At 33.6% G+C, this 13,907-nt stretch overlaps 1 protein-coding gene across 1 annotated transcript in view; it reads right to left on the minus strand.

The window, feature by feature from the left end:
• KHDRBS2 (KH RNA binding domain containing, signal transduction associated 2) overlaps positions 1-13,907 on the minus strand; it is a 571,359-nt gene that overhangs the window by 29,451 nt on the left and 528,001 nt on the right. The window lies entirely within an intron of this gene.

Consider the following 13,907-nt stretch of genomic DNA (forward strand, 5'->3'; position numbering starts at 1 on the left):
TAGAGATTGCACTAAATCTGTAGATTGTTTTGGGTAGTATGGAAATTTTAACAATATTGATTCTTTCACTCCATGAGCAAGGAATATATTTGCATTTGTTTGTGTCTTCTTCAATTTCTTTCATTAATGGCTTGTAGTTTTTGATACACAGGTGTTCCACCTCATTGGTTAAATTTATTCCTTGCTCTTTTTGATATAGTTATAAATGGGATTGTTTTCTTTTTTTTCTGATAGTTTAATACTAGTGTATAGAAATAAAACAAATTTTTGCATATTGATTTTTTTATCCTGGAGCTTTACTGATTTTGTTATTAGTTCCAACAGCTTTTGATGAAGTCTTTAGGGAGATATACATATCCCTATGAAATGTCATCTGCAAATAATGACATTTTTAGGCCCTTTACTTATTTTTCTAGCCTAATTGCTCTGCCTATACTTCCAATACTATGTTAAATAAAAGTGGTGAGAGTGGGTAGTTTTCTTGATCTTAGAGGAAAAGCTTTTAGCTTTTGAACACTGAATACAATGTTGGCTGGAGGCTTGTCATATATTGTCTCTTTATGTTGAGGTATGTTCCCTCTACACTCGAGATTTTATCATAAAAGAATGTTGAATTTTGTCATACTGTTTCTGTATCCATTGGGATGATCATCTGGCTTTTATCCTTCATTTTGTTAATGTGGCGTATCACATTGACTGATTTACAAATGTTAAGCCATCCTTGTATTCCTCGAATAAATCCCAATTTATCATGGTGCATGAACCCTTTAATATATTGTTGAAATCAATTTGCTAATATTTTGTTGAGACTTTTTGGATCTATGTTCATCAGGGATACTGATTTTAGCATTAGGATAATGCTGGCTTTATAAAATGACTCTGGAAGAAATCTCTCCTCTTTTATTTTTTTGGAAGAGCTTGAAAAGAATTGGTATTAATTGTTCTTTGAATTTTGGGTAGATTTCACCAGTGAAGCTGTCTAGTCCTGGACTTTGGTTTATTGGGGAATTTTTGATTATCAATTTAATCTTCTTACTAGTAATCTATTATTTAGATCTATTTAAAAAATAAATATTAGTGTTGCAAGGAAATATGACTCAATTAACATTGTGAATATTTTCAAGCTACTTCATCTTCATTTACCCAACAATTTTTTTTTGAGAAGCTGTTATGTTCCAGACAGTATTCCATGTGCTAGTAAATATAGTAGTGAACAAAATAGACAAATATGCTTGGCCTCATGTAGTTCAGAAATAAAGTAATAAACAAGTAAAATATAAGCTAAGTTAAATAGTCTTAAGTACTAAAGAGAAAGGCTAAAGCTGAAAGGGGAACATCAAGTGGTGGGATAGGATAAATCTAGTTAAAGTGCTCAAAAGAGGCTTTCCTGGCAAGGTGATACTGAACAAGACCTGAAGGAGATAAAGGAGCAAGCCTTGAAATTTAGGGGAAGAGCATTCCAGGCAAAAGGAAAACAAAGAGCTTAAGGTAGGAGCTGTGCTTAGGGTTTTCAAGGAGTGGCAAGACAGCCAGTGTGTGAGGGCAGAGGTGAGTTAGGAGGATGAGGCTGGGGAGAGGCGTGCAGCTGGCACAGATGCTTTTCCACACCAAACCCTGAGTGCAGTCTTTCCTGAGGCCGTATCTGGAGCTCTCTTCGCACTCTGTCTGCATTCTACACCTTTTCTGTCAGATGTTTTCTCAAGACTTCACTGAACACAAACTATATGACTTCTAGAAAGAAATCTAATATAAAAGTCAAAGAATATACACATTAACATTGAGTAGCACAACTGTCTCAAAGTACTCATTATAGTATTGGAAAGGTTAAAAATGTATGTTTTCATCCAATATTAAAAACTAATTATTTCAATTAAATGGAAAATAACACAGTAATTTTGAAAAAACCATTAATTTATTTGAAAGAAACCTTAAATTTTGATAACTAAATTTACAAATGAGCAGTGGTCTCTGAAACCATTGTCATGTTTAATGCTATAAGTAGATAGACATGAAGACAGTATTCATTGGGCTGCTACCAATTGATTTCAAGGTTTAGAAATGAAATGCTGTGAATTATTAAAGGAGATAGATATAAAAAACAATTAGATACACCCAATTATAAGTAGAAAGCATTGGAAAGAAAACATATGTGTGTGTAACTGGTAAATATGAGTGATTCTTTATCTATCTATTTTCTATTTATCTATAGTTTAAAATTCTTAATCTCATATTTTTACATTAAAATCACAAGTACCCATAGCACTGAATGTATGTATAGCTTAAATTACTTAGCTACCATTATGCGTATATTGTTACATATTTCATTTTCATTCAGGAATTTTTTTTCATTTAGAAATTAACCTTTATTCTGAGGACAACCAGAGAATTAAAAAATATAAGTTAACATTCCTGATACTAGAAATTAGTTTTACATATACGATCATTTGCTTTGTTGAAAATTTACTATCATTGAATTCATATTTTCAATAAATAAAACTTGGTATAAAAATAAACTGTATCAAACCCTTAAATTCTTCTCTATAAATTTTATCTTATACAGTTATAGTTCAGAAATAATCAGAATAGATTGAAAAGGAATGAAACTATTAAAAACTTTCATTTACAAATTAAAATATTTTGGTAATCTGTGTTTCCAACAATATTAAATAAAATGTTCTTTTTTGTGTGTATGTGTTTCAACAAAATTGCAGATACCTCTTTTCATGCTCTAATATCAGTGGTTTTGACAGAGTCCTAACAAAGATAAAAATCAATTTTTTAGATTCTGTATTTCAAAGGTATCTTTAAAATTCCATCAAGGTAGCATAAATAGTTTTAAAATAATTTTGAATTTTTTTTGTTGAATTAATTATTTGTTCATTGCATTCAACCAATAGTGTCACACAGAAACAGAGAAGCCATATTTTTGAACAAATATAAATTTGTGTATTCCAAAATTAAATAGTAAACTATATACATTAAATATAGGTAGATGAATAGGTAAACAGATAAAAGGATAGATAATGTATAGACCGATTAACACAATAACCCACACAATATTTTTTCTAGCCAGATCACTTTGAGGAAGTCAAATCACTCCCATTCAAAGATTCACTATGAAACAGAATGCATTATGAGTAAGAAATAATCCACAATTTCAAATGGAGAACAGTGAGGTCTCCATTCTCTGATCCATTTGGAGGTAAATCAGTATTTCTTCTAAAAAAGGTACACAGAATACAGAGAAAGAGGTACTTGAACTTAGATTCAGAGCTGCTATTTTTATTGAATGTGCATTTTGGACAAATCATTTAATCTCTGTGAACTCCAGTTTCATCACCTTTAATACAGCCATAAAGATATCTACCTCAAGTATTAATGAGACAGCCCCATGGTAACTGCCTGGTTCATGGCAGACACTCAATAAATATTAATAATGGGTGATTGTCCAATCAATGAAGGCATAGACATAAAACTCCTCTTTTTCATATTCATAAAGGTTGCAGTGCTGATAGAAATTTCATCTTCTTGAAATATTCTGAAACATGACATAACCATACATGCCCTCTTAAGTTTCAGTTGATGGAATTTAATGTTCACAGGATGAAATATAGGCTGATTATTCATGAGGGAAGTGACATATTTGTTCTGCTCATAGATTAAGGATCAAGATAGATGATCTATATAAGGCATCTAGGATAGAATTATGATCAGCTTTGCAGTGATCTCCTTTATAGAAAATGGATGTTTTGAGAATGCAGTCTCATGCTCCACATGAGAGAAACACATTTAGATATGGTTTTGTTTTTTGGATTCAACACTGTACATACATTTCTGCAAATGGTCTCCTTTCATAGACACTATTTAATCATTTTTTCTAATTCATCTTGTATTTTTTGCTTAACTTTGACCCTTTATTACACAAATGAGGGGTGAGCAATCATATAACAAAAACATTAATCTTCTGTTTTATTATGCAAAATCATAATTTAAACATAGAAATTTTTTTTCTATAAATGAGACCTTCAGCTGGCTGATTAATTAGGCTCATTGGTACAGGATATTATTAAATGAACTGTTACATGCCTTTGGTACAAATACACAGAAGTTATTGAACCTTAGTTTGAAATGGACATAAATTTAACTGTATACACATTATTTCTTTGGCTGAATCATAATTCATGAGTATCTGTAGGAATTCAGTATTGTAAACACAAACATATTTTCTTATTATTTCAACATTTCAGTTGAGTTTGAGATTGAATTCACTGGTGCTAATTGCACTATGGCTATGCATTAATGGTGATTTATATTCTCCAAATCACAAATGGAATCTCACCTGTGTTGCATAATGTTCCAGAATAACTTCTTACTTATTAAAGAGCTATTCTTCATGCAACAGATTTTGGAAATTTAAATAAATCAAATAGAGTTTGTGGAAGTATGTGAATTGATAACAATAATTTCCTTTTGGCATGCGCACACGTGTGTGTGAAGAAACAAGGCCACATTCATCCAGAAACTCTCAATATATAACTTAAGTCAGGTGAGGCTCTACCATGCATTGCCATTGTTGTATACTTTGAATTAAACTGTGTTTATGAATTTTAATTTCTTCTTCTCTAATTCTCAATCTGTGAGTGGCAATTCCCTCATACAGCACACAAGAGTCCCTTTTCTATGTTCCAATGACCTATCCCGTGTCTTCCCTATTACTCCCTATGACCATATCCTACACCTTGACACAATGAAGTGCCTCCTGGAGTCACAGATCCTTTTATAACTCCATACCACTGACCATTGTTATCTTCTATGCAGATGGAACTTCCTCTACTTCTTCACCTCAGAAAGTATTTATCTCTTCCTGGGATCCACCTCAATGGTCAGCTCCTTACTAATAATGCTTTACCCAGCCTCCCAGGCAAGATGTCACCCCTTCCCACCTACCTTCTGTACTATTTTGCTCACATCTTCATGTAGAACAGCTCTCACTCTACCAGAGCTTAAAAAAATCTGTCTTTTCCTCTAAAACAGTGGTTCTCAATATCTAGTGTATGTAAGCATCATAGGACACTGTGCTAAAAATGCAGATTCCTGAGCCCTATTCTTGAGAGTCTGAATCTGCAGGCCCCTGCAGGGGCCCAGAAATATGCAACTTCATTTGCCACATTTCTGATGCACTACTTGTGAATAAACCAATGTCTGGATTATGTCTTACTTGTTTTGCATATATAGGTCCAGAACAGTGACATTCAATGAATGTTTATTAAATAAATGAGTAGTTTTAAAGTCTTACATAATTTCTTTGTGACTGATCTATAAGCTGCCTGACAATGAAGCCATGTTGATTTATGATTATGTTTATAACTGTTCTTATGAAATTTTAATTAGTGGCCAATGTCACTTTAAATGTTTCTACTGAATTTTGCCCTTGGTACTCTCTGTTTTCCAAAATTTTTTTTGAAAGTACTTGATAAATAAATAGAAGTTATGCCAGGAAGTATAACTGATATGCTTGTTTTAACAATTAGTATTTCAAATCATAGCTCCAAATTAATAGAAAGCCTAAACAAAAAGGTAAATTGTCAAAGAGGTATATGTACATTTCTTAATTTAGTTTAAAAATATCAGTGTAAAGTTTAAGGATGTTGTTAAAACTTGCTTGACAGCAGATCATTTAGAAAGAACTAGGTTTTCAGTTGAAAATAAATCCAATAAAACCCAACAATGGTGAAGGGCTTTAAAGCAAGAAGAACAAAAATGTAACAGTGCTATTTCTTTGCACCAGTCAACTCACATCTGATATAATGTTCCTCAAGATCACTGTGCCATAAAATAAGACAGACACTTGGACAACTGGAATGGCTTTAGAAGAGAGCAGTAAGGATACTTGGTGAAATAGGGATCACAATGTACCAGGAAAAGTTGACCATGTCTCTCTGGTCATTTATCCTGGATACTGGCTTGCTCTGGTACAGTAATGTCGCTCCACAAACAATCACAAGTTATTGGCCTCATACAACAATAAGTAATTATTTAGGTCATATGTTTTGGTTGGGCTAGAGGTTCGCTGATCTAGGCTGGACTTAGGGTTTCTGTTCAAAGCTATAGATGGAGCTGCTCTTGGCCCCACTAAGGTTTGGGCTCCTGTGTGTTCATTTTGGAGCCCAGACTAGGGGTTACACACCAGCTGTCTGGGGAAGCTCTTTTCATGGCAATGGTAAGAGGGAAAGTGAGAAACGCATAGCTTTCTTCATGTGTAGGCTCAGAAGTGCATTATTCTATTAGCTAAGGCAAGATATGTGATAGCAAGGAGTCAAGAAAACATACTCTGCTTCTTTCTTGGGAGAGACTGAAAAGTCATACAGCAAAGAGTGTAAGCACACGAAGGTGAAGAATTATAGCCAAGAAAGCACTCTCAAACTCTGAGTGGCTATTGGTTGAGGGACATTATCTTCATAAAGAAAGGCTGATATGTAGGAGAAAGCTAGATGTATGACATACAGCCTCACAAAGCCAATTAGTGATCGATGCCTATAAATGGAGATTATAAGAAAGGAGATGTTACTTCTGTTTAAGAGTTCCTTAATTAGCTGAAATATTCAAAAAATAGAGCAAAGTGTTTGGGAAGCAAAATGGCATTGGACAAGAATTAGTGCAAAGATTGGATCTTTTACCTCAAGTTATAAAGTACAGGGCAAGGTAAACATTCTGAGTCCTGGTTTCTTTATTTGTAATATGAGGACAAAACTATCCCCCTCATTTGATAATTAGATACCTTCATATAACAACTACTCTGTATTGTAGTTGTTATAATTAGAAACTTACTCCCTTTAGAATTGGTCAAGTGTTCCTTGCCTAGCCCTTCAGACATCTTTCTTGCTTCTTTCACACATCTATAATTCAATCTAACTGAATATTATATAATACAAGTCTACTGTTACTTATATTTGGATACCAAGTCCAAAAGTTTGAAACCAAATTGCTTCCTCAAACTGGGTGTTTGAAATCATTAAGCCACAAAACTGATCTAAAGTGACAAGAGGTTATTTTAGATATGTACATCCTGCTTGTTCTTCATATATTTCAAAACAATAATATTAAATATATATTTTGGTACAGATGCCACTGAAGGTAATATGCAAATACATAGTATATGCATAGTATTGTCTTCTAAAATACAAACAATTCAGAGTATGAAGTATCTGGTTGGTGCTTTGTCCAATACCTTTCTGCTTCTCGTTGAGGTGTATCTCCAGTTGTATACTGATCTGCTGAGGAAAAATGACTGGCATGCTGACCTGTCCTGATCTTAATAAATTACTGAGTAGGTCCCAGTTACTAACGGGGACACTTCCTTAAGTTCGCTTGGGAGACCTGTCATTCCAATGACTCAGCAAAATGGTTTTTATAACTCTTCTCCTTAAAGTCTTATAAAAAGTACTCTAATGGTAAATTTTTAAATAAAAATTGACTGTTTAAGCTTGTAGTTTAGTTATCATCAGAACAACCTGAAATCAATAACAGATTAAATAACAATGAATACATAATGAATAATTTGAGGATACATGGTTTCTTTTCTATAACTAAGGACAGTTTTTCTAGATGTCTAAAATAAATACGTCAGATGAGAACAATAGCAACAAAAATAGTGTGTATCAAAGGCTGGATTCTCATTCTTTGAGATAAAATTAAACCATTCCAAATTCAGTTTGGATGCATGCAGAGGTCTGTAGATGGCATGAAAACACAGCTAACTTGTAGAGTGACTGTGGGAAATATCTCAAATTCAATAACTGTCTGTAAATTCAATCTTATCATTGACTATAGTTTGAGAGAAGAGAATTGAATTACAAAATGAAGGTGAGTCACTTTATAGCAAATAGTCCCACTTAAATGAATAGGACAAGCTGTTATATACTTAATATTATAACTTTTATTAAATTACTGGGTAACTACAATGCCTTAAACTTAATTTTTCATGAAAAGGGTTTCTGTAGACTCATAGTATCACATTAAACTTATAACCTAAAAACAATAGTGAAAGTAAAATAATTTCATTTTTTTCTTGCACCGACTTAGCCTTTGCCACAGCCTTTTGGAAAGCATACAGATAACTTGTTACATTTTTAGTATATTAAATGCATATTCTCTCTGGAATGTTCAGCTACATAACAGAAACCTGTTGAATAGATGGTTTGATTTAGATTTCAGACAGTATTTATTAGTCTTTATGTCTGAGGCCTCTGAATTCAGCAGATATTATTTTGAATCCAACATTTGCTAATTGAATGAACTTGGGAAAGTTATTTAATAATTTTAAGCTTCAATTTTTCTCTGTCTCAGATGTTGCTGCAAGTACTAAATGAGATACAGTAGTCCCTCTCTATACCGTGGTTCACTTATCGCAGCCTCACTGTATTGCAGGATTTTAAAAACTATTACACTTAATTATTTATCATGGATTTTTTACTATATCACAGGATTTTGCGGTACTGTATATGTATGTTGTTAAAGTTACATAGGTTTAAGAGTGTAGAATATGTTTAAGAACATAAATAGTGTTTATGAAAGTGTGGAAAAGGTTAATAAGGGAGTGGGAAAGGTTAATAAGGAACTGGGAACAGTTTATAAGTGTGTGGGAAGGGTTTATAAAGCCTTAAAGTATATATAAATACTAAAATAAATGTAAGGTTCCTGCTTCGCGGATTTTCACCTATCGCGGGGGGTGGTGGTGGTCTAGAACATAATACCTGCGATAAGTGAGGGAATACTGTAAAGTTGTCTAATAATTAGCATAACAGCCAGCACAAGGCTAATGTTAGTTATTGTGTATCATGGCTGGTTTGGCTCAGTGGATTGAGCGTCAGCCTGCGAGCTAAGTGTCACTGGTTCGATCTTCGAGTCAGGGCACATCAGAGAAGGAAAACTCTGACTCCAAAAAACCTCCGCTGCCTTGCGGCATACCTCTCCAGGGGAAAGGCTAAGGGAGTAAACCCCGACAGAAAATCCGGAGCCGGAGTCCCTAAGGCGGTTCGACGTTGTAGTCAACACCGGCAACTCCTGCGGCGCACCTGAAGCCAAGCTGTATTGACTCCGTCTTTCCCTTGGACCCTTCAGCTGTGAAGAGAGGGGGGGTCTGCTGCATGGGCAACAGCAGACCCTCCATATCACCCTGCCCAGGCTCTGTAGCTTCAGCTTCACTGGAGAGGACACTCCAGCGTCATCGCAAGATGTCGATTCAACACGGGAGGAGACAGATACCGTGTCACTCCCGAGTTGGACTGCACAGCCATTCTCGGCGGTGCAGATAGACTCTTAAGAAGCTACACCATCGTCTCTCGAGACGGACGGCTGCCAACGATCATTAGTTCCACTGGCCTTGAGCAACAGAACAGTGTCTCTTGCTGTGTGGGTGCTGACCCCTGAAGAGCTAAGAAGGGTACAAGGGGGTCCAAGAATCCACCTGTTCACTGCAAATTCTGCCTTTTTTAGTATATAGGTACTGCCTTTCATTCCCAGTTTTGGTGGCAAAAACATTGGCCCAGGGAAACTAGTCCTTGTGGTTTCACTAGACTCTGCCACTGAATGTAGTTCCCTTATTAAACTCCCCCTGAATTAGCCTAACTTAAGAGTCTCATTTGTTTTTCCTTGTTATATAGGCCCTAGTGTGTAGGCAGTATTCAAAAAGGGTCTTCATCCTAGAAAACTTGGGAACTATTGCCCTGTATGTCAGAGGGAGATGTATCTTTGCACCCTGGACACATTCTTTCATTAACCTAAAGAAAAGAGAATTCTTTTTGTAGGTTGTGTGTTTCACCTGATTGATGCTTTAAGGAATGTAAAGGCTTCTGTTTTGATATTTTTCTTATTATACCAACTTGTAGTTTAAAAAGTTACACTGAAAAATGATAAATTCTCAATATTTCATATCCAAATTAAATTGTGGTTAAAATTAAAGATCAGGATTGGGCTATTGTGCTTCATTTGCAATATTAATATTTGCCTCTAAGTATTGTACCTAAAATTATTCTTTTCTACATCTATGCTTTGGTTTGATATAAATTCTTGTTTACAATTTGGGCATTAAAGAAACCAATTGGTTGATAAAACACTGTGAATATATATAATTTCAGAATATTAATCTCTGAACATATTAAGACTTCGAAGAGTACATTAAAAATGGGGTATCAGAACATGAATAGAATTTAATATTTGGTCCAATTAAAGGTGTAAATCACAGGATATAACTTGTCTTGAGGCAAAGACTTCAAGTAATTTAGTTCCCCTGGAAACTGCAATTCTATTCTTGCAATTTGAAGCTTGCATGATAAACTCATCAATCTATTTCTTTATTTTTTCCCCATGGACACAGAGCAAGAAAAAATGATGGTTGGAGACCAGTGCTCACTATGTCATTAGTTGAGCTGCCTCTTAAGTTTATTTTCTGTTCCATTTGAAATGTTCCAGAACTAAAGACACCTTACAAGAAAAGTGGGGATTAATTAAAATTGTTATAGGTTTTGAACTCCAGGTGAACCTTTGTAGAGTTGTTACCTTGTGAACTTCCCTTAGACTCTCTATTAAACATGATGTAATTATTTCATTTAGGCACCTGCCAGATTCTACTTTATAATCTCCCCAAATTCTGTATTCACCAGTGCTAACTAGTCAATTAAAGACCATTTTCTCTAAAGAGTTTAATGTTTCATCTAAGTTATGCTAAGCCACTCATAATCTATTGTCTTACCTTCAAGATTCTAGATCAGCATTTCTTCTGATTTTGACCAAGACAATGCTAAAATAACAGTCGTTTCTAAATGATGGAGAGGTTTTATGATCATATAGTCTTTATTCCACTTCTTCAGAAACTTTCTCCATTTTCTCCATAAATTCAAATCACACCTTTTGAAGTCCAAATAAAGAGCCACCATTTGAAAAAGAAACAAATTTAGACTGATTCTTGTAGAAAATAAACTGACTATCCTATAGTAGTTGTTTCACTTATATTTATTTAAATATACACATAGCTTGCAAATAACCCCTCAAACAAATTATTAGGAGCAAATATTAAAATGTATTTAAAAATTTAAAAAGAAGTATACTGTATGGTGAGTACACTTTCTGGCACACCTAATTATATAATAAATGCTTATTTAACTGCACTGTTAATCTTACCATCTGTTGGCATAGTTGGATCAATAGAAATAATCTAAAAGTAGAGATTTAATAATTATGTAATAAAATTTCTCAGTATTTATCCATTTGTATCACAAGTTGATATTATAGTTAAGAATTTTCCAGAGTTTTTAAAATAATAGTGTTAATTTCATTTGTTCATTAGTGCATTCATTTATTTTTATTTCCCTATTCAACAAATCTTCACTTAGAACCTCTAATGTGCCATAGCTATACTAGTATTGAAAATATGTTTTTACCAAAATAATTATTTTATAATTATTAAATATAGAATTTCATGATCCGCTTTCTTTACCCTTTCTTGTCTAGCACTAAGATATCTCTAAATACATATTTTGTCAGTAAATATGATAGGTATAATTCTGAATATTATTTTCTTTTTGAGGGATGAGGTTCTTATTTTGAATCTTCTTAGTGTAGGTACACAGTAGGTCTGACATTCATTTATTCAATAATCATCTGTACAACACATAGCCCAGGAAAGTCTCAATGCTAGATACCGTGAAGGACATGAGGGTGGATCCTACAAGGATTCTGGGCAAGTAGTGGGGGGGGGGGGTAGGAAATTCGTACATACATGATCCCAATGTAAGACAGAGATAGAAAGAAAGTGCCACAGAGAAACAAGGATTTCATGCTATTGGACTTCAGGGAAGAAATAACTTATTTCTAAAAAAAGAGTATTAAGGAAAGACTTTTCAAAAGAGTTATATTTGAGCTAGAATTACAAAGGTGCAAAGAATTTAGCCATAGAAAATTGAATGGATAGTAAGGGGTAAAAAGAAGGTAGCAGAAGCACATAGAAAATGTTCTTTTACATATAAATCATACTTTATTTGAACAAAATATTTTTCCCAGAATTATTCCATATTGCCATTGTTTTTTAAACATACTTACATTCAATTATTTTAGTGTTCACTTTTTATATATTTAAAGATAAATCATCTTAATTCCCAATTTTTTCTTCTTCCTCCTCTCTTAGTGTCAGTTAAACCCATTCAAATTAAACAGGAAGAAAGATGTAGACAGTTTCTCATTTTCAGAAAATGATTCCAGAATCTCTACAAGCTGAATGTAACTCTACAGAGCTATGTATTCTAGTTGTGTTTGTAGTGTGTGGTAATCATGTTTTTTACCAGTTTCTGAAACAAGATAAGGAATTTTATTATCACTATTTAAAAAAAGATTTTATTTATTTATTTTTAGAGAGAGGGGAGGGAGAAAGAGAAGAAGAGAAACTTCAATGTGTGTTTTCCTAAAGCATGCTCCCAAGTGGGGACCTTGCCTGCAACCCAGGCATGTGCCCTAACTGGGAATTGAACCAGTGACCCTTTGGTTTGTAGGCTGGCACTCAATTCACTGAGCCACACCAGCCAGGGCTATTATCACTCATTTTTATGTACTAACATACAGTGATGTACTAGCTATTTAGAGGAAAACATTATCAGTTGCTTTAAATATGTAGCCAAGTTGCATATACTGCTCTATTCAGTGTCTGTGATGCCATGCAAAACTTTCCCTAATCCTAAATAACTGTGCTGTGTTCCAAAAGGTAATTGGGACAATTCAGGTAATACCCACAGTAAAAGCTCTTAGTTCATGATGGCTTTTCTATTTAATCTACTATAAATGCACCAATTACTCAAAGTTGAATATGGTCATTTCCATAATGATATCTCATGTTATGTTTAGCTTTAAAGTTATCAGTTCACACTCATCTTTCTCCTGACTTCCTACAGTATTCTCTTTAAATAGAATTGCCTTTGACCCCTTTCATTTTTCAGGCCATGAAAAATGCACACTTATGTAATATACATAATGACTTTACAGTAATTTCTTTGCCCACTTCTTCCTGCCAAATATTACTTAAAAGTCATTCAAATTCTCTGGGTACCAAAAAAGTTGAACAAAAAATGATCAAGTCTATAATGATTTTGTGACAAGGAGTTATATTGGTTTCCAGCATCACAATTAGGGAAAATCAACTAATAGTATATAGACTCCACCTTTTCCATGAAATCAAAGTTAAGTTAAAACAATTATTTCAGAAAAAAACTCATAACTGATTTTTTTAAAAACAAATATGTTTTAAGTTTATTTATAACTGCGAGAATACAGAAATAATCCGAATATCGTTCAACTGGTGAATGAAGAAACTATGGTCCATCCTTACAACAAAACATTACACAGTAATTAAAAGAAACAGAACACTGATACATACAACATGAATGAACATCAAATGCATAATGCAAAGTAAAGAACCTGGACTCAAAAGGCTGCATATTGTATTGCTTCATATTAATTATATGACATTCTATAAAAGGAAAAACTGTAGTGACATAAAACAAGTCATGGTTTCTAAGGCCTGTGTTGAAAAGTTGTCTATTAAGGGCCAAAAGAAAATACCTAAGACTGATGAAAATGCCCTACATCTTAATTTTTGTGGTTTGCATTTGCCAAACTCACACAACTGTATCCTCAATGGGCAAAATTTACTATCTGTAAATAATACCTAAATAAATTTGAAACATCCATTGATATCACAAATTTTGAGTCAATCTAATGAGATATATTCAACAATCATTTAGAGACCCATCGGGAAAGGAAAGGAATTTTTGATTCATTAAGGTGTTTTATGAATTTTCCTCTTTTCAAAGCAAAAATACCATTTATCTTTTGTTTTACAAAGAAAAATTATGTTTTAAGAA

This window comes from Furipterus horrens, unplaced genomic scaffold (genome assembly GCF_987537825.1).
Source record: "Furipterus horrens unplaced genomic scaffold, mFurHor1.1.pri manual_scaffold_6, whole genome shotgun sequence".
In the NCBI taxonomy this organism is placed as follows: Eukaryota; Metazoa; Chordata; class Mammalia; order Chiroptera; family Furipteridae; genus Furipterus; species Furipterus horrens.